Source organism: Protopterus annectens, chromosome 7.part1 (assembly GCF_019279795.1).
Source record: "Protopterus annectens isolate FY-2018-M chromosome 7.part1, PAN1.0, whole genome shotgun sequence".
In the NCBI taxonomy this organism is placed as follows: domain Eukaryota; kingdom Metazoa; phylum Chordata; order Ceratodontiformes; family Protopteridae; genus Protopterus; species Protopterus annectens.
In genome coordinates this window covers 421735591-421759815 of record NC_056740.1, presented here as the reverse complement: position 1 = coordinate 421759815, position 24225 = coordinate 421735591, and the positions used below count along the sequence as shown (strand labels likewise).

The window sequence follows — 24225 nt, the reverse complement described above, 5'->3', positions numbered from 1 at the left end:
GTTGTAGGCTGCTTAGTGCCTATGATTAATTTTTCCTTATTGACAAGGAGAGCTGAGTACTTGTATCAGTTTCAGGCTTCCTAGTGCTTTCCAGCAGGTTCTAGAGCAAGTGCTAGTCACAGGGGTTCAGATTTTTGTGCTACTACCGAGAAACTAGCTAGTTTTAAGGGAAATTTTGAAGAGCAGACTTTCTGGCACCTGGAATAGTTTAACTGTAGCCTTGTAGTGCTGCACGATGTGAAAAATGTGCAAACACACGCGTTTTTAAGCCAGAAAGTTGAAAAGGATAGAAATCAGCCCAAAAAGGCTAATAAAATTACAATTTCAGAGCTGGAAACCACTCCTCTAGCGTTAGATAGGCAGTACAATGCTCACCAGTCCCACTGGTAGGCAGTAGGACTTAACTCTGCCACAGCAAGGTCTGGATAGCTCTGAGCACAGAAAATAAAGGCCTAGGATATGGGCTGGCTAGAAAAGGTGGGAAACGAGCAAACAAGATAGTATATATATATTTTTTTGTTGAAACAGGCTAAACAATGCAATAATACAGTAAATAAACACAGAAAAGGCTAACACACTTGAGTGTGTAGTCCTAAACAGTAAATGCAATTAAAACTGTACAAAATTAGCAATTTAAAACTTTTTAAATGAAGCAAGGCAAGTGCACAACTGAAAAACGATTTAAGTGGCAGTAACACAGCAGAATAAGTAGCTAGTCTACATATACAGAGAAGTCTATATATACAGAAAAGCAGCTAAAACACAAACGCTTCAGATGCAGTGCAACTTTTTTTTTTCTCATTTTCATGCTGTTGAGTAGTATCTCTGGGCAATCTGGATAAAATATCAGCAAGATAAAGTAGTTTGCCTTTCGTGTAAACAAGTTTGAAATTTATACTTTTATAATTTCAACGTAATGTGTTGCAATCTGGCAAGAGCTGTATTCATAGGCTTTCTCAAAATAGTGACTAGAGGTTGGTGACTTGTTTCGATTTGAATAGGTCAGCCATAAATATAATCATGAAACTTCGAACATACAAACACTATTGCCAAGAGTTCTTTCTCTGGGCATACTGCATCTCGGTTTGGGTTATAATTTTGGGCATAGGCTACTGGTCTACCCTCTTGAAGAATGACTGCACCAAAACCAAATTTTGAAGCATCACAAGAAAGAGTTACTGCTTTGTGAACATCATAGTATCTGAAAGTTGGACTGGCAATTTTCTGTTTCAGGACATCACATGCTCTTTGGTGGTGGTCTGACCAGGACCAGGATACATCTTTGTGCGTCAACTCTGAGCGGTGTTAAAAGTTGGCTCAAGTCTGGAATGAACTTGCCTAGGTAGTCAACCATGCCAGGAAAACATTGTAGAGCTAGAACATTGTCTAGAGCTGGCATCTCAAGAATTGCTGTTTGCTTTGAAGGATCTGGTCGCAAGCCTGAACTGGTAAACAAGTGACCAATGCAAGTTAACTTCTCGTAGCCTGAATTTGCACTTCTGAGGATTCAGCATAAGACTGACTTCATGTTGTCTCTCCAGGACTTTCTTGAGGTTTCTGTCATGCTTGGCTTCACTGTTACCTCGTAATAGAATATCATCCACTATAATAGCATATGGATATCCAGAAATAAATTGTTCCATTGCACACTGGAAGACTCCACTGGCAAAATTTATCCCATGTGGCATTCTCAAAAATCTGTACCTGCCAAAAGGAGTACTGAAAGTGAAGAGCAGTGACGATTTTCATTCAAGCAAAATTTGTCAAAATGAACTCTCTGCATCCAAAACAGAAAAAAAACACTGGCATTTCGCATAATAGCAGCAACTTCTTCGACTGTATGCATTGGATGATGTCTTTTCTGTGCTTTGTTCACTTCTCATAGATCAGTACATAGTCTGATATCATCTGATCTTTTCTTATGAGCTGTTGCCATGGAAGATGCTCATTCAGTAGGATTGTCAACTGGACAAATGACACCTTGCTGCACCATTTTATCCAGCTCAGCTTTGACTCTATTTATTTATTTATTTATCTATCTATCTGTAGTTGGTTTACCAGGATAGTCCATTGGGCCAAGAAGAACCCATTTTCAATGGAGTCCTGGGGAGAAAAGCTCAAAAAAAACCCAAAAATTACAATCAAAGTTTTACGTTACAGTATGTACATATACTAATAAAAACACTGAATTTAGAGATACAATTTCTGAAGTGAACTAAGACAAGTTGTGAATTCTAAGTATTTATTTGCTAATGACTTAGTACCTGCTAAGCCACTGTATGAATTAGGAGACTGAAGTAAAAGAGTTGGCACAGTTGTAGAGAGGAGAAGAGATTATGTGGGGTGGGAGCAGAGGCATTCCCACTGAGATATTAGATGTGAGTGAAGTAATTTTTTAAAGGAAGAGAGCTTTATGGTGGTACGGATGGATGGTGGTAGGGAGTTCCATAGACGTGCAAGTGCAAAGGACAGGAGATTTTTACCAGGGGACGAGTGGGTTTATAGTTCTATTACGTTTTGATTATTAGATCTTAAGAGGCTTTCTGGGAGGTGCATTTTAAGGGTTGAGGAAAGGGAGGGACAGAGGGTGGGGTTGAAAGTGAGTTTGTGTGCATGAATAAGTTGAGTGTAGGTGAGATAATTGGGCAGTTTTAACCAACTTAGTTTGTGGAGGGATACACAGTGATGAGTAGAAGACTTGTGGCAAACTTGGCTATTTTATTATAGCAAGAGGAGAGTTTTTTTTCTTAAGAGAGGACTATAGGTTTGTTAGGACTGGGGCACCATAAAGGAGAGAAGGGATGAGAAATGTGGTAGAGAGAGTGAACTTAGAGTGAGGTATCGATTATGGCAGTAGAGCATGCCAAGTTTCTGGTGTTTTATTTTAATGTTAATTTGTAGGTGGGAGTTAAATTTAAGCTGGTCGTCAGTGTGGACACCTAATACTTTGTCCTCAGATACCAATTCGAGAGATGTGTTGTTCTGGCTGGTGATGGAGAATGAGTTTCTATCTATAGTGGTGGTTTTAGAGAGGGGTACATACCATTAGTTTGTTTTTTAAGGCATTGAGTGCTAGGTGATTATCTATCATCCATTGTTCAGTGGTAGAGAATGCATCTTGAGTTAGCTTTGAGTGTGGGGATAGAGGTGGCAGAACAGATTATAGTTGAATCATCTGCGTATTGAATCAGATTTGCATTGGGGATTGAGCAGAGGAAGTCATTTATGAATATATTGAAAAGGAGGAGACCCAGTATGGATCCCTGGGGAACACCAGTGGGGGTGTTGAGGAATGAGGAGGTGGCTTTTTTCCATTTGACTGCTTGTCTGTTTGAGATGTAACTGGTGAACCAGTTGAGAGAGGAAAGGGACAGGTTTAGTGTAGAGAGTTTAGCAAGGAGAAGGTTGGGAGAGATGGTATTGAAGGCCTTAGAGAGATCAAGTTGGAGAGTAGATACCGTACAGCCAGAGTTATGGGCTTTGTTCACTATTTCTAGGAAGGAAAGAAGGGCAGTCATAGTGCTGTGACTGGGTCTAAATCCATGTTGTGTGGGAGTTAGTAAGTGATTGTCTATAAGATAGGGTAGGAGCTGTAGATGGATACATTTTTCAAGAAGTTTAGAGATGGGGGATAGGATGGAGATAGGACGGAAGTTTGTGATATTGTTATTATTGTCTCCTTTGTGCAAGGGTATGATGAAAGCCTTTTTCCAAAGTTGGGGTACATAACCTTCTTGGATAGAGCGATTGATTAGAATACTGATGGGAAAGATAATGACATTGGCTGCTATGTTAAGAAAGTATGAGGGAATGTTATCGGGGGCAGTGGAGCATGGTTTCAGTTTCTGAGGGAGTTTTTTATGGTAGATATGGATATGAGTTTTATAGAAAAAGGTGGGGATTCAGAGGAGGGGGTATAAGAGGGTGGTGGTGAAGGGGGTGGCATGAGAGGAGATGCAGAAGTAGAGGATGTAGTGTTGTTAGAGAAGGATGAGGTTAGTTTGGTAATTGAGTCAATGAAAAAAGACTTAAATTGGGTGACCAAATCTATGTCTAGTGCATTAGGGTCTGGACTGGGGTTATCTTTTTTGCCGGGATTAAGGAGGGTGGAGATACCTTTCCAGAATTTTTGTGGACTTGTTTTATGACTGTTTTGAAGTAAGGAGAAATAATTTTGTTGGTCTTTTATAATAAGCTTTTTGACTTTGTTGCGAAGTGTTTTGTATTCATTAAGGGTGGTGGGGCTCTTATTTTTCTGGTAATGTACTCAGTCTTTATCTCTAAGGCACATGGCAGCTAGTGTATTTTTCGTTAGCCAAGGGACAGTTTTGCTTTTTATTCTTTTAGATTTTGTGGGGGCATAGCTGTCTAAGAGGTTGAAGAAAGTTGTTTTGAAGTAGGTAACAACATTTTCCAGGGACAGGGTTTTTAGAGGGCTCCAGTTTATTGATTTTAGACAGTTAGACAAGGTATTTGGTTTAAAGTTTTTTAGGTAGCGAGTGGAGATGTAGTTATGAGATAGGTGTAAGGGGGAAGGAAGATGGTGTGCAAAAGTGGGGACGTGGTCGCTGAGGGAATCAGGAAGGGTGCCACTATCAGGGAAATAACGAGGGTGAGACTAAGATCCAGTCTAGGGTACTACCTCAGGAAAAGTTTTTGAGGGTCTGGTTGTAGAGTTGATAAACTGAGAGAAATTATAGAGGTTAACATTTAGGGGGTTTGTGGGGGATTGAATGGAGGACCAATTAATATTCATGTCTCCCAGAATTATAGTTTAATTGCTGATGTTGATAGAAAGCCAGGAGAGGATATCCTTGAGTGTTGAGATATTGTCTCCAGGGGGAATGTATACGGAGGCTATACATATGTGTTTGTATCTATTCACTTGAAGAAGCACCAGAATTAATTCTGCATTGGCGATTTGGGTTTATTGTAGGGAGTAACTGCTAAGGAGGCTAAGTATAGGAGAGCTACTCCTCCACCTTTTTTGAGGGTTCTGTCTTTTCTGATGATAGAGTAGTTGGGTGGTGCTATTTCTGAGTCTTTTATATGAGGCTTTAACCAAGTTTCAGAGATAGACAGGATGTCTGGTTTATTGTGGATAAGCCAGGCATGGAGGTTGGGGATTTTATTAGCAACGCTTTGGGCATTTAGAGAGGTTAGTAGGATGGATTTGGATGTAGAGGAGGGGGTGTGGGGCCTAGGTTAGGGTATATGTCTCTGGATAGAAGAATGATAGAAGAAGGATGATAGTTAGATCTTGAATTATGCTGGAGAGGTATTTGGACTGCTTAGTATTTAAGTTGAGTATTAGATTTTTGAGGGTTTTGCTGGTTAGTGAGGGAGTAGAGTGCTTATAAGAAGAAATAAGTTTGTAGGGAAACAATAGATAATTATTGATGGGATATAGGCAGGGGGGATATTGGGATAGATGAGTATGAGTGTAGTGTGGGAAGTGAGTTGGTAATATGAAAAGATGGTGAATGGTTACTTCTAAGGGGCTGAGTGAAAGAGTAGATATAGGATAAGTTTAGAGGTAGTAGTGTTTGTGTTGGGAAGGGTGTAGGTTTTGAAAGCATAGTGAGATTAGAAATACTAAGAGTGTGTGTATGGTGTGGAACGGTAGAGGAGCATGTTAGGCTGAGTATTATGAGAGGGATGGAGAGGTGAGTGGTGTTAGATTGGGGGAGGGTGAAGGTAAGTATTGAGAGTTGGTAGAGGATAGAGCATGATTGGATAGAGAGGGAGTAGATGTGGTTACAAGAGTATAAGTGTAGAGGCCCTGGGGGGGGGGATATGGGGGCAAGGTAGGGTAGCGGAGTGAGCCCATAGTTATGTTCTGCATAGCTACTAGAACTTTCTGGGCTGGTCTGACAACTGGGCTGATTTCAGGGTGTAACTTCATGGAGTACACAAGTGGGAGTTTGCCTAGTTTGTCCTTGAAAAGATCAGCATAAGTAGAGAAAATAGACTGGGTGAAGTTAGAACAGCGGTCTTTCAAGCTTACATGGTGGATTTCCTTATTAAATGAAAGTAGTCCTATTTTCAAACTGTCTCTGCGGCATAATAATGACTGTACATGCCTTCTGACTGCATAAAATTGAGAGTCATAGCTGTTCCCAACAGAGTAACATGAAAGCACTACTGAGCCTTCGGTCTGAATTTCTTCACCACCATAAGCAACAAGCTTCACACATTTTGCCAAATCAAGCTTCTCAGCAGCACATACTCTAGCAAAGGTTTCTGCTGACATAACATTGCACTTTGAACCTATGTCAACTTTGAGCGCTATAGGTCTTCCATTTATCCGAACAATACAAAATACTAAATCTACTGCATTGACTTGTTTCATTAAGGACAGACATGCCATCAACATAAAAAGTAGGGCCACAGCTTTCTAATTGATCATCTTTTCTCTTTGAATCTTCTCTTTTAATAAAAAACTGTGCCTCTTTTGATTTACAAAATCTTTGGAAATTATTCCACTTTTTACATCTGTGGCATTGTTGACCAAAAGCTAAGCACTTTTCTCTTTTAGGCACATGATTACCACCACAGTTATGACAGTTGACTATGAGGCTAGGTGAGGAAACATGCTTTGAGTTTGCTGACTCACCCTTGTGCTTCACTAAGACTGTGCATGCTCTGGAATTTGCTAGAAAGCTACGGTGTTTACCAGGGACTGTTACGGGGTTTGCTGTTGCTGCCACCAATCCAAGAAATAAGCGAATTTAATGAAACACTTAGCACCTCGGCTTAGCTTACACAGCCTTCCAAGAGTAAAAGCACTACAAAATACTATTTGATTATATACAGTGCTGCGGTAGCGTTGTCGCCTCACAGTAAGACGCTGTCCGGTTCGATTCTCAGCTAGAGCGTCTTTTTCGTGGAGACATGCGTAAATGGGCATACCTTTGTTGAAGGTTGTGCGTCACAGCTGGCAACTCGGCAAGTAAAAATCTACTGCCAATCATTAGCAGACCGGAGTTTCGCTGTGGCGACCCCTAACCGGGAAAAGCCGAAAGACACATTGCACAAAACAATTAATCAATTAAACATACAATTCAAATCACATACTTCCAATTACATTCTTTGTTGAGTCCCTGAGTACCATACTTTAAAATCAGCAGGGTTTCTTTTTTTAAGAGTTTGTTTTTTTAAAGACACACATTCACCTATGCTAACTTGCAATTTTTCCAAGACACAAACCCTAAGAGAATCAGGGTTAGAGTTGTGTGTTATCAAAAAATGACACCCTAATTTTTTATTTTTTATGTCCCTAATATGTTCCTGCAACCGGACCCTAAAACTCCTATAAGTTTCCCCTATGTAAAACTTCTTATATCCACATCTCAGCACATACACTGACCCCTCCGTGTTACAACTGTATTCATGCCTAGCTGTAAACTTGATGCCATTAATATAGGGAAAAGAGCTTACTACTTATTGACAGATGGAACAGCCATCATTATTTTATTTTATTTTACATTTGTTGACTGGGCTAGTCTAACTGGATATATGTCCATTTTCAGTAGAGAACCGGGGAGAAAAGCTACACATAAAAAAAAACTGTTCGTTCAGGTGAAATTATTCGATTGTTAATGTTAAAGTCTGTTTAGTTACAAGTTTGCTGTTCCAAGTAAAATAATTTATAATGTTAAGTTGTCAATCTCGCCTTCATTCTTGCTTGATGGGTTCGGAGCCGATCCTCGGCTCCGACTCGGCACTTGCTAAGCTCGAGAGTCACTTTTACCAGCTCGAGGCAGCCCCATATCCCATGATGCAAGGCGGTAAGTACCCAGATCTCGTTTGCCGCTTCGCTGATGAGGTCCTCCTTTTACCAGCTCCTGGTAAGTGATTTGCTACTTTGCTATTTTAGCCCCTTTTAACAAAAAAAAAACCCTTAATTATTAGTTTTATATTAGTTTTAAACCTTTTCTGACAGAAAATTCTCTGTCTCTTCTTATTTTTTTAGTCAGACTTTCACCCATCCCATCCCCCCCCCCTGTTAGGGTGTGTGTGTGTGTTTTCTAGTTATACCTTTTGGTATATTTAATTTAATTTCTTTGACTGGTGTGTGTGTCTGTGTTTACACCATGTCTAAAGAAAGGGTCTCAGGCTTTAAGAAGTGTGACTCGTGCTGTCAGAAAATGTCTCTGACAGACGGTCACACTTCTTGCCTGTATTGCCTGGGGCCTCTTCACCTGCAGGACTCCTGTGCTATATGTCATTCTTTCAGCCAGAGAGTCCTGCAGGAAAGAAGAAATAAGTTGATTTTGAGGGGCCTTCTTAAGCCGGAGGGCTCTCCGGCTAAGTCGGCTCCATCCAAGACTTCTAAGTCTTCCAAGGCCCAGGCTTCTGTGTCCAAGCCTGCAGCCTCGGCTCCGACTCGTTCTGAGTCGAGATCGGCTCCGGCTGGAGCCGATTCTGGCTTAACTAAGCCTTGGGCACCGATGGCTATCGGTGCCGATTCTGGTTCGACCACCGTGTCGGCTCCGATCAGTTCCGACCACCATGTGGCTCAGGCATCGGTGTCGGCTCCGATCGGCTCCGACACCGTTACTTTGTGGCTGTATCGGCTCCGGCTGGAGCCGATGCATCAGCTACCTGTCGGCTCTGATAAGTTGTCGGCTCCGACAGGTTCAATAGTTTCATCGGTTCCGATGGCTCCTTCGAGGAAGAGGTCTAGGTCTCCTTCCTTGGAGCCGATACTTTCGGCTCGGCTTCACCTCTCCTCTCGAACGGAGCCATCGGAGCCGATCTTCAAGGTCATCCAGGCTTTCTGACCATGATTTAGAGAGAGTGGTCAGTAGATTACTTAAGTCACAGGCACTGGCCCAAATGTTACATAGCCCGTCTCAACAGGCGGCTATTGGTCCACACCCATTACAGTTCCTCCTTCAACTCTACCCCAGAGCTTGGAGTTGGAGTCTTCGAATGGTTACTGCTACGGCTGAGGGACAGATACCCCCTTCTGTTCCTTCAGCCTCTACTCTTATCTCCTCTTCGAGACCTTCCTTAGAGGGATTCGGTGGCCAGGCTTCCATGGTCTCCTCCGAGGGGGTGAGTGGCATCGGACCCTTGTCCGAACCTGCTCTTCCCCTTGGAGCCTCGGCCTTGGTGAGCTCTGCTCCGACATCTGCCTCGGAGACTTCCCTTTCGGTGGTCCCTGGAGTTCCTAGCTCTTCGGAACGGGTTCTCTCAGACCTTCCTGGGAGGGGAGCATTCGAGGTGATGAAGAGTGTGCTGGCCACGGGTATCAGCCAGCAGTCTGTTCCCTTAGCTCCTCCCTCTATAGTGCCTGTTGACATCTCTGCCACTTCTCTTGCTACAGGACCCAGAGATCGTCCGCCTCAGGTTTCCCCATTGGGAATATCCCCCTCTTCCGAGGATTCTCCTGATGTTTCGGGAGATCCTCCTAGGAAGAGGACCTGTAAGAGGAAACATGTAGACTCGCCCGAGTCTATCACTTCAGATACTGACTTAGATGAGTCAGAGGGATCCCCAAGATCCCCTCTGAGGATGTCTCCTTCTCAGACATCCTAGAACTCCTTAGACAGAGGGAAACTGGCCCACCAATAATCCCTCTGAGGATGAGTCAGTATACCTAGAGGCGTTTGGATCTCGGCCCTCCACCTCCTGGGTGTCTCCGCCTTCGACCCCTTATGCAGGTTATTGCCCGAAGGCGTGGGCTGCTCCTGACTCTGTAGAGCCAGTCCCTAGGAGGCCTTCAAAATTTATTACTGCCCGTGTGATAAGCAATTCCTCACTAAGGGTGTTCCTGCTGATGCCATGGTGGTGGCTGCTGCCACCAAGAAGGAACTTGCAGATCCTTCCGTGCCCGTCCATCCTCCTAATAAGGACTCTAGGACCATGGATAGGTACGGTGGCGGATGTTTTCCTCAGCGACCTTTGCTATGCGTCGCTGAATTACCTATGTCACTTCACCAGACTCCAAAGGGATATCCTTAAGGAGCTAGGTGATGTTGTACAGGATCCTACAGCTGCAGGGGCTCAGGAAAAAATTGCTTCGCAGCTAGGAACCCTTAATTCCATTGCAAACTCCTCCATGAGGCTAATATCATATGCTGCTGATGGAGCGAGTAGGGCCATGAGGTACAGGTGTGGCTCTCAGACGCCAAGCCTGGATGCGGCTATGTGACTTTGCAGATCCCTTTAAGGCGTCCTTCACAAATTCTCCCTTTGATGGGTCAGCTCTGTTTGGCCCTCAAGTGAAGGAAACTTTGACCAGGTGTGAGCAGGACGGCAAGACTCTTTCTGCCGTAGGAGTCCGTTTTCCACCCCTTCTAGACCTTACCCCAAAGGACAGAAAGGTGGCAAAATGTGGTTCCATAAATCCCAAGGAGTCACGCCGGATTCACGTGGTCAGTTTACCCCTAGAGGCAGAGGGGCAACAACAACAGGCCGCTCTAGAGGCAGAGGGGTCCAAAACCAGGGAAACAGAGAGCCTCTCTCTGACAAGCCCTTTCAGCATCCCTGAGATGTTGCCCGGCTGTCCCTCCTTGGAGGCAGTCGGGAAGATTATCACTGTACCCAGAAGCCTGGCACTCCCTCACTCAAGACAGATGGGTACAGTCGATCATATCCAAGGGTTACATAATTCCTTTCGAGGAAAGTCCTTTCTACCCCTCAAATTCCCTTCCAGATGTACCACCGGTCTAAGGGAAATTGCAGAGTTAGAAGTCTCAAAACTACTGCAAAAGAGCCATTGAGGCAGTTACAACAGACCATTCAGAGCCCGGAACCTACTCAAGGTTCTTTTTGGTCCCCAAAAAGATCGGAGAGTGGAGACCAATATTGGATCTCAGCAGACTCAACAAGTCTGTGAGGAAGACAAGATTCCGAATGGTCACTCTTCAGTCAATTCTGCCCTTCTTACAGAAGGACAACTGGATGTGCTCAATAGATCTTCAGGATGCGTACTATCATATCAAAATTCACAGACGCTCCAGGAGATTTCTCCGCTTTCGGCTGGGGTTCAGTCATTTCCAGTTCAGAGCCCTGCCCTTTGGTCTCACCACAGCCCCCAGAGTGTTCACCAAATGCATGGCAGTGGTCACGGCTCACCTGAGACGTCAAGGATTCCAGGTGTTTCCGTATCTCGATGACTGGCTCCTGTCAGCCACCACCAGGCATCAGCTTATTCAAGCCAGGGATTACACAATAAATCTTTGTTCTCATTTGGGCATCTCGATCAACTTCGAAAAGTCATCCTTATTGCCCTGCCAGTCTATTACTTTCATAGGCGCAAACTTAAACACTGTTTGGATGTCAGCTACCCTTACAGATCAAAGAGTTTCAGACATTCAAAGTCATGTCAGGATCATTCTAGCCAACAAGAAAGTACAGGCCAGAATGGTTCTAAAGGTATTAGGCCTCATGGCTGCGGCCATTACTCTTCTTCCTGGCTCGCTTCTACATGCCTTCTTCAGTGGATGCTGTTCACACAGTGGTCGTACCAACAACTTCCAATGCGTCACCAGATTCTGGTGACACAGACTTGCAAAGATCATCTTGCTTGGTGGATCACATCTCCCCAGGTTCACCAAGGCAGACACTTTGTACCCCATCCCGGTAGCCACTGTCACCACGGATGCCTCCCTGATCGGGTGGGGGGGGTCATTATCAGGGCAGGATGGTTCATGGGACGTGGCAGCCGTTCGAGTACCACCTGCACATAAATGTCCTGGAGATGAGAGCAGTGCTTTTAACGTTGCAAGCCCTCAACGACTTTCTTCCCGTAGGGATAATTGCAGTCCACACAGACAACATGTCTGTAGTTTGGTATATCAACAAACAGGGCGGAACCAAGTCCTACCCCTTGTGTCGAGAAGCGCTCAGACTATGGCAATGGGCAATCTCCTCTCATCGGTTTCTGGTAGCAACGCATATCCCTGGGAAAACCAACATTGTAGCGGACAGATTGAGCAGAGCTATTCTCATGCCTCACGAGTGGTCTCTCAAGCAATCGATAGCGGAAGAGATTTTTCTGGAATGGGGTCGTCCATGTTGCGATCTTTTTGCTACTCCCCAAAACAGCAAATGCCCAGACTTCTTCTCTCTCTTCCCTCTTCCAGGCCATCCCCCCAGAGACGCTCTGACCCAGGATTGGCCCCAGGGACTTCTTTATGCCTTCCCTCCATTTCCTCTGATCCCTCAAGTTATCCAGAAAGCAACCGCTTTGAGAGCCAAATTGATTCTCATTGCTCCTTACTGGCCTCGACAAGTTTGGTTCCCGTTCCTCCATCGTCACCTTTTGGTGCAGCCGTGGCATCTGGACCCAGTGCCAGATCTTCTGATTCACCAATCCGGTCAGCTGCACCGGTCTATCCCTTCTCTCAACCTCACAGCATGGTTGCTCCACTTCCTTCCTTAGCCAGGCTTCCTTTGATCTCTAACCCTGTTAGAGACATCATAGTAGCTTCTTTAAAATCCTCTACCAGGAGGATTTATGCAAGCAAATGGAAACATTTCTCTTATTGGGCTAAGGCCAAGAATATTGATCCTTTCACTGCCCCTGTTCAGGCAGTCCTGGACTTCTTAGCAGAGATTTTTCATGCAGGCTCCTCTTCTTCCACAGTCAGAGTTCAATTGGCTGCTATCTCAAACTTTCATGTCGGGATTGCAGATCACAATGTTATGTCCCATAGGCTCTGTAGGGCCTTCTTGAAAGGAATTTTCCTGCTAAAGCCTCCAATCAGGAATCCTCCTCCTCAATGGGATCTAAATTTAGTGCTGACATCCTTGATTCTTCCCCCCTTCGAGCCAGCTGTTTCTTGTTCCTGAAATTTCTTTCTTGGAAAACTTTATTCCTAGTAGCTATTACATCGGCCAGGAGGGTGTCTGAACTTCATGCTCTATCGGTTCGACCCCCCTATTTGGTTTTTCACAAAGACAGAGTATCATTGAGAACTAATCCGACCTTCTTGCCTAAGGTCGCCTCAAAGACCAGTTTGAATCAATCCATTGATCTCCCTGTATTTTTCCCAAACTATTCAGACAGAGCCGAACAAAAACTACATTATCTTGATGTCCACCGTCAACTCAGATATTATTTGGACAGAACAAAAAAATTTAGGAAATCTGATCAACTTTTTGTTTCCTATGCGGATAATAAGAAAGGCCTTCCTGTCTCTAAAGTGACCTTGTCTAGATGGCTTTCTTCGGTCATCTCTGAAATTTATCTGCTCAGGGGAAAACAGCTGTGCTCAAAACCTAAAGCACATTCAACTAGGAGCTTAGCTACTTCTACAGCCTTTCAAGCTAGACTTCCTTTAGACACTATTTGTGCAGCGCCACTTGGGCCACTCCTCATACTTTTGTTTCCCATTACAAATTGGACTTGGCCTCCAGGGACAGAGCCAGTTTTGGCTCTACAGTCCTCAAGAGTCTGTTCCATTGAGCCACCCAGGATAGAGGTGCTAGGGGCGGTCCCATCAAGCAAGAATGAAGGCGAGATTGACAACTTAACATTAAGAAGTTATGTACCTACCATAACGCGTTCCATGTTAGTTGTCTTCTCTCGCTTCTTTCTTGACCCTCCCTCCTTCCCCCAGGCCTGGACAGACCTTCCTATAAGGAATTATTATGCTGAAGACCATTCAGACCTGGTCCTTCTTCCATCCTGTAAGTTTTCTTTCTTCCTTTTGGAAGTGTTTTTATGCTTGGTGCTATTGCCCTTTGTCATCAAACGAGATCTGGGTACTTACCGCCTTGCATCATGGGATATGGGGCTGCCTCGAGCTGGTAAAAGTGACTCTCGAGCTTAGCAAGTGCCGAGTCGGAGCCGAGGATCGGCTCCGAACCCATCAAGCAAGAAAGAAGGTGAGAGAAAACAACTAACATGGAACGTTATGGTAGGTACATAACTTCTTATTTTGTTCAGCTGGTGGCTTTTCGCTCTTGCTATTTAGTAGTTTGTCGGTTTCAACTGTAATATGTAGTCCCTTTAATATAACAACGGGAGAAACATGAGAGCTGTAGGGGAGAGGAGAGAATAAAAACTGGGGGAAGAGTCTAGAGGCTAGGCTAATGATAGATATAGGGGATACAGAGTGAGAGACTATGGCTGCTGGTTGTCCTGGCAGGGAGCGCATACTAGAACCAAATTTTCAGGAAATAGTTACAAATTATAGGAGATGAGACGCAGGTTACACATACTTTACTGTCCCATTCTTGCTTCCTTAGGTCAGAACAGCACAGGGGAAATATAGGCTCTTTTCCTGCACTGGAATGAGTTGGTAGACACTGTTTTTAAAGTCTGGTTATTTCTCTAGATCTTAGGCAGCCAGATGGAGACAATCACTGGGAGGTTTACACTGGCCAGATAATGTCTAGCGTAGAGAAAATACAGAGAGAGAAGAATGTCAAGGGAAATACAAATGCAGAGACACACATATAGAAGCTTCGAACAGTTTACCAAACACAGCTATAAATAATGCAGGCTAACACTTATATAAATATTGCAGAAAAAAAGAAAAAAAAACTAACAAACATGGGAATAAAATAAACTGGTCTAAATCAGTTCACAGACCCATTACCGAGCATAGGTTATAAACATTGGCAAATTACAGTAAACAGTGACCTCAGATATGAAAATGTAAAACTTATGAAGACCAAGGCTAATTCCCTAGATTAAGCAAAACACTAACTTAAAAACAATGAAACATGGAACAGTGCCTTTATTTATGCTTAAGCTCTGACTGACATTAACATCTGGTTATGTACCAGAATGTCAGACACGTATCGAGCTAGCACCTCTGCGTTCGTGAAAATCTACTGCCAATCATTAGCGGACCAGAGTTCCGCTGTGGTGACCCCTAACCGGGAAAAGCCGAAAGACAACAACAACAGCAACATATGCAATACTCACAAAATCAGGTAGTGTAGAGTTCAAAATTTTATCCCTTAGGAGCATAGGCCACAAGCTGCGTGCTTTTTAACTATTTCCCCAGTTATAACATTATAAGTTGTCACTAAGAAAACTTTCTTCTGCTCTCCATTATTCACAGCTGTATTGGTAGATTTATTTCCACCAATATAAACCTTATATTTTCCACTAGCACAGACATAATGAGAATCTTCCTGAGAGTTAACAGAATACCTCAGGTCCATATTTTTTGTTTAGCTTCCTTGACCAGCTGGACATCATAGCCTCTTCTAATAAACATTTTTTTCTGCTTCAGCTATCTCTGAATCAAAGCTCATATCAAGGCTACATAGCCTATGAATTCGTAAGAATTCATTGTAGGGCAGTACCTTGACCAAATATTTGGGGTAACAACTATTCCCATATAAAAATACATTTCTATGTTCAAATTTCCTATGGAGACTAGTAGTAAATGCATCTAGGCGTATATCCAAAAAATGCACATGTGGGCCAAGCTGTATACCATCAAAGCTTAAGCCCATAGTATTAGCTTGTAAGTCATTAACAAACCCAAGGGCCTGTGTCTGGCTTCCTTGACATAAAAAAAAGATCATCAGTAAATCTAAAATACAAAATAACTTTTGATCTAAAAATCATGTCTCTAAATAAAGTCATCTTCAAGTTTAGCCATGAGTAAATTGGCATACATGGGGGCAAAAGCCGCCCCCATGGCAGTGCCCTGCAACTGCTGGAAAATGTCTCCATTGAACATAAAAAAATTATTTTTTAAACAGAACATCCCTATGTCTCATTTTTTGATAGATTTAATTGAGTCCCTCAAAAAATGGAACAAGGCCTGAATTCTTATTTCATGCTTAATATTAGTATATAGACTTCTTACATCCAAACAGAGCCAAAACATTTCCATATTCCAAACTTTACCCTTTATTTTGTTCAAAAAGTCCTGGCTGAACCTGATATAGGAGGCTGTATTCATAACATATTTCTTAAGATGTTCCTAGGTTTAGGTTCATAGGTTTATACTCGGCTATCTGCCCTAAGGCATTTATAAGCCTAGCCCAAAGTTTTGTGGCTTACGCCACCCCTTGTATGAAAAAATACTGTGCCCATTAGTTTGTTGTGCCTCTGTCCAGCAGTGACACAGAGATGATTCCCAGGGTAAACCTATGATCTCCCATCCACAGGTCAAGATTTCTCTTGAACAGAGCCAACGAGGTGCTCTGCTTCACATGGACCAGGATTTTATTCCACAGCATAGGGAGTCTCTGAGTGATAAATCTATCCCTCCAGCACGTCCTATTTATATCCGTGCTAAGGTTTAAGTCGCTTGCTCTAGTGGTTTTGGTGGATTTGGATTTTTTGAGGTGGAGCATGTCCATTAATTCCGGATTGGACATGGCCTTGTATGTCAGGCACGTGTCACCTCTGAGCAGACAGTATGCGACTGAATAGAGCTGGAGTTTCTTCAATCTGGCAGCATATGACAGATTTTGGAGTCCCTTTATCCTTTTGGTGAGGAACTTTTGGGGTCTCTCCAATTGCTGCAGATGTCGGGTGAGATACATCCCGAATGGGGCATTGTACTCGATCATTGGTCTGATAAGTGAAGAGTACAGGGAACAATGACCTCACTAGATCTGGATGTGAATCCCTTCATGATCAGGTGGGCAATGTAGAAGGTCTTTCTAACCACTTTAGCAACGTGAGTGTCAAAAGAAAGGCCACTGTCAACCTGGGTCCCCAGGTCCCTGATAACCTCTTCTGTGCTTAGTGGATTGCCGCCTATATGATAGCTTGGGGTTACCTTGTTTTTCCCGAAGGGTATGACTATACATTTTTGGCGTTTAACTTCAGGCCATGGCTCTGGAACCAGCTATCTGTTTCCGTGAGTCCCTTCTGAAGGATATCCGTGTCCGATGCACTTTCCACTATGGCGCCCAGTTTGCAGTCGTCTGCAAACTTTGTCAGCCAAAGTCCTCCCATGTTGGCCTGTACTTCTGAGAAGTAGATGCTGAACAATAGGGGGCCAAGGACCGAGCCCTGTGGGACACTACTTGTGACCGGGAGTCTGACATAGCACCAGCAACTCTAACCCTGTGGGTTCTGTCCTTAAGCCAGTTTGCAACCCATCTTGTGACATATGGGTTTACATTTAAGCTGGTAAGTTTTTCTACAATACCAGTGGGGTATTGTGTCGAAGCTTGCAAGGTCAAGGTAGGCTGTATGGACTGCCTTTCCTTATCAATGGCCTTGGTGACTGTTTCAAGAAGTCAACCAAGTTCAAAGGGCATGATCTGCCCTGACGAGCCAAACTGGGTCGGGTCCAATGTCTGCAAGTCCCCTATATCTTTGTTTATGAGCTCCATTATGATCCTCTCCATAGCTTTGCAGACTAGACTTGTTAAGCTTAGGCACCGCTTTGTGGAGTGGGACCACAGTTGCCGTCGCCTCCTTGGGCACGTATCCTGTGGTAAGGCTGAGATTAAACAGCTGCCTTATGCGGGTTTAATTCCTCATTTAGCTCGTGTAGCACACAGCCGGGACCATCCGTCCCATTGATGCTGTGTTTTTAGCTTTAGAGAGCAGCTTTCACTTGGCATTTGAGATGTCTGGGAGGCTACACCTGGGATAGTTATCTCTCCTTTAGGAGAGGGGTGAACTTTGCACTGAACCTGTCTGCCAGTATGTTGGCAATGTCTGTGGGTTCAGTGATTTTTGTATCACTTTGGACTAATTCTGAGCATATCTGGGAGTTTCCACCCCGGTTCCTAACATAGCTGAAAAAGGCCATATGATTGTCCTTTGAATCCATGGCTTGTAATAACACACTTATATTCTTCAAAAAATACCTCTGTGCAGACACTATAGGTCGGCCACTAAGGTTAGTTAAACCTTTGTGTGTTTTAGGTAAGCAGTAAAAAACTGCCATAGAGCAATTTTCCGCTCCAGTCTTCTTTCCTACATCCTTAGAGGTGAAATACCCCAGCCTTAGGCCTTTGTCTAACAAAAGTCGGTACTGCTTAATAGCATTAAAGTAATCAGAAACATCACATTTTCTATAAATTTCTACATTATTCGAATGTTTATAACACATCTCTAAGTATTGTGTGAAGTGCATGATTACTGTCTGGTTGCCCTTGCCAGATGGTTTAACCACCCATCTTCTATCATTACCAAATTCCAATAGTGCTAGCCATTGCTACTTAGTTTAATTAAAACATATGTTAGACGTATTCTCTTTAGAGGACCAGTACTTTTTTTTCAAGAGTAACAAAAAACCCTTGTAAGGTATTATTTGGAAAAGGTGGAATAAAAGAGCTTTTAACAGAGATAGCATCAATATTCAGTTGGCAATAGGCATTAAAATAGGTTCATAGGTTGGTAGTAGGCTATCAGCCCTAGGGCCTATACAAGCCTAGCCATAACAAATCCCTGGATATTATTCTCAAACAAATCTTCCTGAGATGACAGGCATGAATAAAAAGAATCCTCATCACTACTTTCATAACAGTCATTAAACACAACCCCTCCCTCTTGTATAAAGTAGTACATTAAATGCAGTTTTCCGCTAAAATAAAAGATTTCACTTTTAAGTACATGTAATCTCAGTAAGGCAGTTGGTATAAATTTGAGACCAAGACATAATACAGACATAACCACATCAGAAATTTCATGTTTGGACAAATTTAACACATGTAAATTATCACAAACTACATTAGTACCAACGTTTTTTCTTGTACTGTCCCTTCTTGTTATACTTTTGCTGGCCCCCTTCACTGCGGACCTGTTTTCTGTTGTTAAAATCTGTTCTAACAGAATTGGAACTCTGAAAACAGTTCTGCGTGTCTTTAGGATTTTGTGCTTTAGGCAAAGCTGGAAACTGTTCCACACTCCCCTGAGCTGCAGCACTCAAATCTCCCTCTTCAGAAGCAGCAAAAGAAACTGAGGAAGAAGCAGAAACAGTTTTACCCCAGCCGACATCATTACTGTCATTATTGCTTCTGCTTCTAAGTGAAAAAAGATCTGTTATTCTTTCGTTGGGCGGCACAGTGGTGCAGTGGTTAACATTGTCGCCTCACAGCAAGAGGTTCTCCGGTTCGATTCTCGGTTGGGGTGCCTTCTGTGTGGAGTTTGCATGTTCTCCCTGTGTTATTTCCTCCCACATTCCAAAGACATGCATCTGGAGCATTTCTCCCCGGGCCTCCGCTGAAAACAGGCTCTGTGGAACCTAGTCGGACATTCCCGGTCAACAAATGTTAAATAAATAAATAAAATAAAATAAAATAAACTTTTCCAAAAAAATGCCATATCAAAGCTGTAATCCTTAATGTCTCTGTTAATTTTACTGCTTTTACGCTCTACTAGTAATTCTTCAAAGTCCACAAGTCTGCCATTAATTTCTGCCAGCATACTACTCAGTTTAACAGATGTTAAAAGTTTATCAAGTTCAACACTCAGCATTCTGATTTCTTCTTTAAGCCTTCGCTTCTTTAACTCATCCCTCTCAGTTAGGATGTGTATCCATTCAGTGGTGCACTGGTGAGCTGCCTGTACCCATTTTTTTCAAAAGGCCATATCCTCAGCATTCCCCTCCTCAAAGGGGGGTGTAGGTGCTTTGTATACTTGCAGACCTGTCGGGGTAATGTTCAGCTGTTCATATATTCTGTCTTTTAATTTTCATAAAGTCTTACCCACATAAAAGACTGTGCATGCCTCACACATAGCTAAATAAACCACCTGCTTAGAATCAGAAATAAAATGTTCATTGATATTATAACTAACACCATTTATTTCAAAACTATCCATCACTTTTATATAGGGACATTGTCCACATCTTCCACATTTAGTGAGTCGGCGCCGACAGTACTGGGTACTTCGGATCCGACCCTGCCCTCCAGTCTGTCGGATCTGACCTCTCGGAGCCTTGGCCCGAGCTTTGGATCCGAGGGACTCAGTGTGCCTTCGGCGCCGTCCTTGTCTGAGCGCACTGGTCCCTCTGATCCGAGGGGCTCGGCGCCAGCTCCAAGATCCGAGGGAGCCGATCCTATTGTCGAGGCAGGCTCTCCCTTGGCCTTTGATGTGGTGGAGAGGGCTCTGTTGAGGGCATCCTCCATCTGCTCTGGGCCAGGCTTCCATCACCCGGCCACTGGGATAGCCTGCTCCACTGCCTCCAGCAGTTCCTGTGCTTCTGGGCATTGCTGGTGAGGCCTCCTCGGACAGCCACCCGAGGAAGCACCTAAGGAGGCACATAGACTCCCTGAGTCTTTGACCGACACTGACTTGGAGGAAGGGAAGGCTGCCCAAGATCACCCTGAGGATGTCTCCTTGGAGACATCATGGAAATGTTACGGATCAGAGGTGGGTGGTCTGCCCCAAAGTCTTCCTCGGACGAGTCAGTGTTCTTGGAGGCATTTGAAGCGGGCCTGTCTACCTCTTGGGTGTCCCCTCCTGCCGACCCCCTGGTGGACCTTATTACCACCAGGGCGTGGAAGGACCTGGACACCGTGGAGCCAATCCCTAAGGGGCCCGACAGGATCCTTAGCCCCCCTGCTGACTGTGCCCACTGGAGCAAGGGACCCCCGGTAGATGCCATGTTGTTGGCAGCAGCCACTAAGAGGGAACTCGCCCAGGAGAGTTCAGTCCATAGCAAGGAGTCTCGGATGATGGACCGTTTGGGGAAGCGAATCTTTAGTTCAGCGACCTTCTCAGTGAGGGCGCTCAACTATTTGGCACACGTCATTAGGATGCAGCGCGATCTTATCAAGCAATACGCTGCATCCCCCCCAGAGTCCATATCGGAGGAGGACAAACATATGCACTCCACCCGTATGGCCACTCTTCATTCTGTGACTAACACCTCTATGGCCTAGTCACAAGCCGACAGGCCTGGCTCTGCCACTGCGATTTTACGGAGCCCTTCAACGGTCCTGCCCTTTTGGTTCAGAGCGAGAAGGACGGGAAGATGCTGTCTGCCATCGGAGTCCGCTTCTCTGTGCCCCAGAGGTCCTACTCTAGGAACCAAAAGGGCCAGAAGAAGATGTGGTTCCAGAAGTCGCAGCATTTCCAACCCGCTCCTGACAACCAGTCCTTCCGCGGCAGAGGAGGACAGGGAGGACACCGCCCTAGGGGCAGAGGGGCTCCCAGGAACTTTGGATCCAGAGAACCCTTCTCTGAATGGCCCACGCAGCAACCCTGAGGGGTTGCCCGACTGCTCCACTCTGGAGGCAGTTGGGGGACGTTTCTCGGAGCACCTAGAGGCATGGGAGTCCATTACATCGGACCGCTGGGTACTCCGGATTATATCCAGAGGTTACAAGATCCCCTTTCTTCATGTCCCAAAGTTAAAAATCCTCCCCGATGTTCCACCCGATCAGAGGGAGGCCGCTTCAGCAGAAATTGGCCATCTGCTGAGAAAAAGAGCCATCCAGCCCGTCCCTGCAGACCAGATCGGATCAGGGTTCTACTCCAGGTTCTTTTTAGTGCCAAAAAAGACGGGGGACCTAAGACCCATTCTAGACCTGTCCCTGTTGAACCTCTCAGTTCCCAAAGAGAAGTTCCGGATGGTCACTTTGCAGTCCATCCTCTCCCTTCTAGGGGAGAATCACTGGATGTGCTCTATAGACCTCAAGGATGCGTACTACCACATTCGGATGGACAGAAGATCCAGGAGGTTTCTTCGCTTCCGGCTGGAAGCCAGTCACTACCAGTTCAGGGTCCTTCCCTTTGGTCTCACCACAGCCCCCAGGGTGTTCACCAAAGTGTTAGCAGTGGTTGTGGCCCACCTGAGGCTTCAGGGGATGCAGGTCTTTCCATACCTAGACGGCTGGCTTCTCACCGCCCAACAAGGCATCTACTCTCTTTGGCAAAAGACTCCTTCCTTCGTCTAGCTCCCAAGCTAGGCATCACAGTAAACATAGAGAAGTCCAACCTGGTCCCTACTCAAACAATAGAATTTATAGGAGCCAGGTTAGACACGAGAAATTTAAGAGCCTTTCTCACAACCGACAGGGTTCGGAATCTGCGATTCCAGGTGCAGGCCATCCTTCACTCCAGCTCAACACCTGCGGAATTGGTCCTGAGGGAGCTAGGGTCTATGGCGGCAGCGATTACTCTTCTTCCGCACGCCCGCTTCGACATGCGGGTGCTTCAATGGACACTTCAGGTGCAATTTCTCTCCCTCCCCCTGTATCATCCCATTGCGATCAGCAAGGCTTGCAAGCGGTCTCTCTTGTGGTGGCTCCATTCTCCGGACCTCCACAGGGGCCGCCCCTTTTGTGCATCTCCCCCTCTCGCCACGGTGACCACGGACGCTTCCCACCTCGGGTGGGGGGGGGGCATTTTGCGGGCCGGATGGTCCAAGGCACGTGGAGCGATTCAGAGACCTCCCTGCATATCAGTGTTCTGGAAATGAGGGCGGTGCTCTTGGCGTTGCAAGCACTTCACACCCTCCTTCCCCTGGGAACAATTGCGATTCAATCAGACAACATGTCGGTGGTCTGGTACATCAACAAACAGGGGGGAACCAGGTCTTACCCTTTATGCCGAGAAGCCATGAGAGTGTGGGAATGGGCGATCTCCACCAACCGCTTTCTCATCGCAATGCATATTCCGGGTCGGACCAACATCCTAGCGGACAAGCTCAGTCGTACCATTCTCTCCCCGTACGAGTGGTCTCTCAATTCTCAAGTAGCGAAACGTATCTTTGCACAGTGGGGGACTCCCTCTTGCTATCTCTTTGCCTCTTCTTTAAACGCCAAGTGTGACAGTTTTTTCACTCTAACCCCCCCTCCAGGGGATTCTCCGAGATACGCTCTGGTGCGTGCTTGGCCTCCCGGTCTTCTTTACGCATACCCCCCTCTACCTCTGATGCTACAAGTACTTCAGAAAGCCTCTCGGTTGGGGTGCAGAATGATCCTCATTGCCCCGTTCTGGCCTTGACAGATCTGGTTCTCTTACCTAAGGTCTCATTCAGTGAATCCACCTTGGATTCTAGATCCCATTCCGGATCTGATATCACACCCGTCGAACCTGCCAACTCCGAACCTGGACAACCTGAAGTTGACTGCTTGGCTGCTCCAGTTCCACTCCTAATCAGGACTCCCGGTATCTCGTCCCCAGTTAAGGCCATTCTGGTAGCGGCCCACAAGCCCTCTACCAGAAAAATTTACTGCAGTAAATGGAAGTGTTTCTCCATTTGGGCAGCGCGGCAAGACCTAGATCCTTTCACGGTTCCCCTTCCTTTGGTTCTAGATTTCCTTACTACTCTCTTTAATGATGGCGCCAGTAGTTCCATGGTCAAAGTTCAGCTGGCGGCCATATCTCATTACCATGTTGGACACGATTCAGGGCCTCTTATGTCGGCTAAGTTATGCAAAACCTTCCTAAAAGGCACCTTTTTGCTCAGACCCCCTGTCAAAGAAACGGTTCACCCATGGGATCTTTCCTTGGTACTTCAGGCCTTGACCGCTCCCCCCTTCAAACCTGCGGCCACAGTTGATCTTAAATACTTGTCCTTTAAGACTGCTTTTTTGGTAGCCATTACTTCGGCTAAGAGAGTTTCAGAGCTTCAGGCCCTGTCCATGAAACCACCTTATTTGATTTTTCATCCGGACTGGGTGTACCTAAGGATCAATCCCTCCTTTCTTCCTAAAGTAGCTTCGGAAGCTAACATTAATCAGTCCATCAACCTCCCTGTTTTCTTCCCTAAGTATCAAAACAAAGGCGAATACAAGCTGCATTCCTTGGATGTTCACAGGCAGCTTCGTTTTTACCTTCATAGGACAGCTGGTCATAGGCAATCAGACCAGTTGTTCATTTCTTTTGCCAAATTCAATCTGGGTAAACCAATTTCCAAAGTTTTTTTGTCATGCTGGATTTCTCAGTGTATTCTGTTGGCGTACCAAGCCTCTGGGAGGCCCGCACCGGAGGGAGTCCATGCTCATTTGATCCGGTCTGTCTCTACTTCAGCGGCCTTTAAGTCTAGGGTTCCTCTGTATGACATTTGTTCAGCAGCCACTTGGGCTTCATCTCATACCTTTATTACTCATTACAAGCTGGACGTCACTTCTAGAGGTAGAGCATCCTTTGGATCCGCGGTGCTCCGGAATATCCTTCCATGATGGCCACCCAAGATTCAGGTAGCTGGGGACTCTGTCCCACAGGTTGCTGACAAATGAATTCTCCTACTTCAGATTTAGAAGTTATGTACTTACCATAAGGTTCCATCTGAGTAGGTGGATTCATTTGTCTGCAGCCATCCCGCCCTCCTATCCCCCTGGCCTTGTCAGTTTCCTGCATATAGGGTGTGTTACCCT

At 45.0% G+C, this 24225-nt stretch overlaps 1 protein-coding gene across 1 annotated transcript in view; it reads left to right on the top strand.

Annotated features, from left to right (window-relative positions):
* NEK4 (NIMA related kinase 4) overlaps window positions 1-24225 on the top strand; it is a 1767660-nt gene that overhangs the window by 780631 nt on the left and 962804 nt on the right. The gene's annotated exons all lie outside the window — the stretch shown is intronic.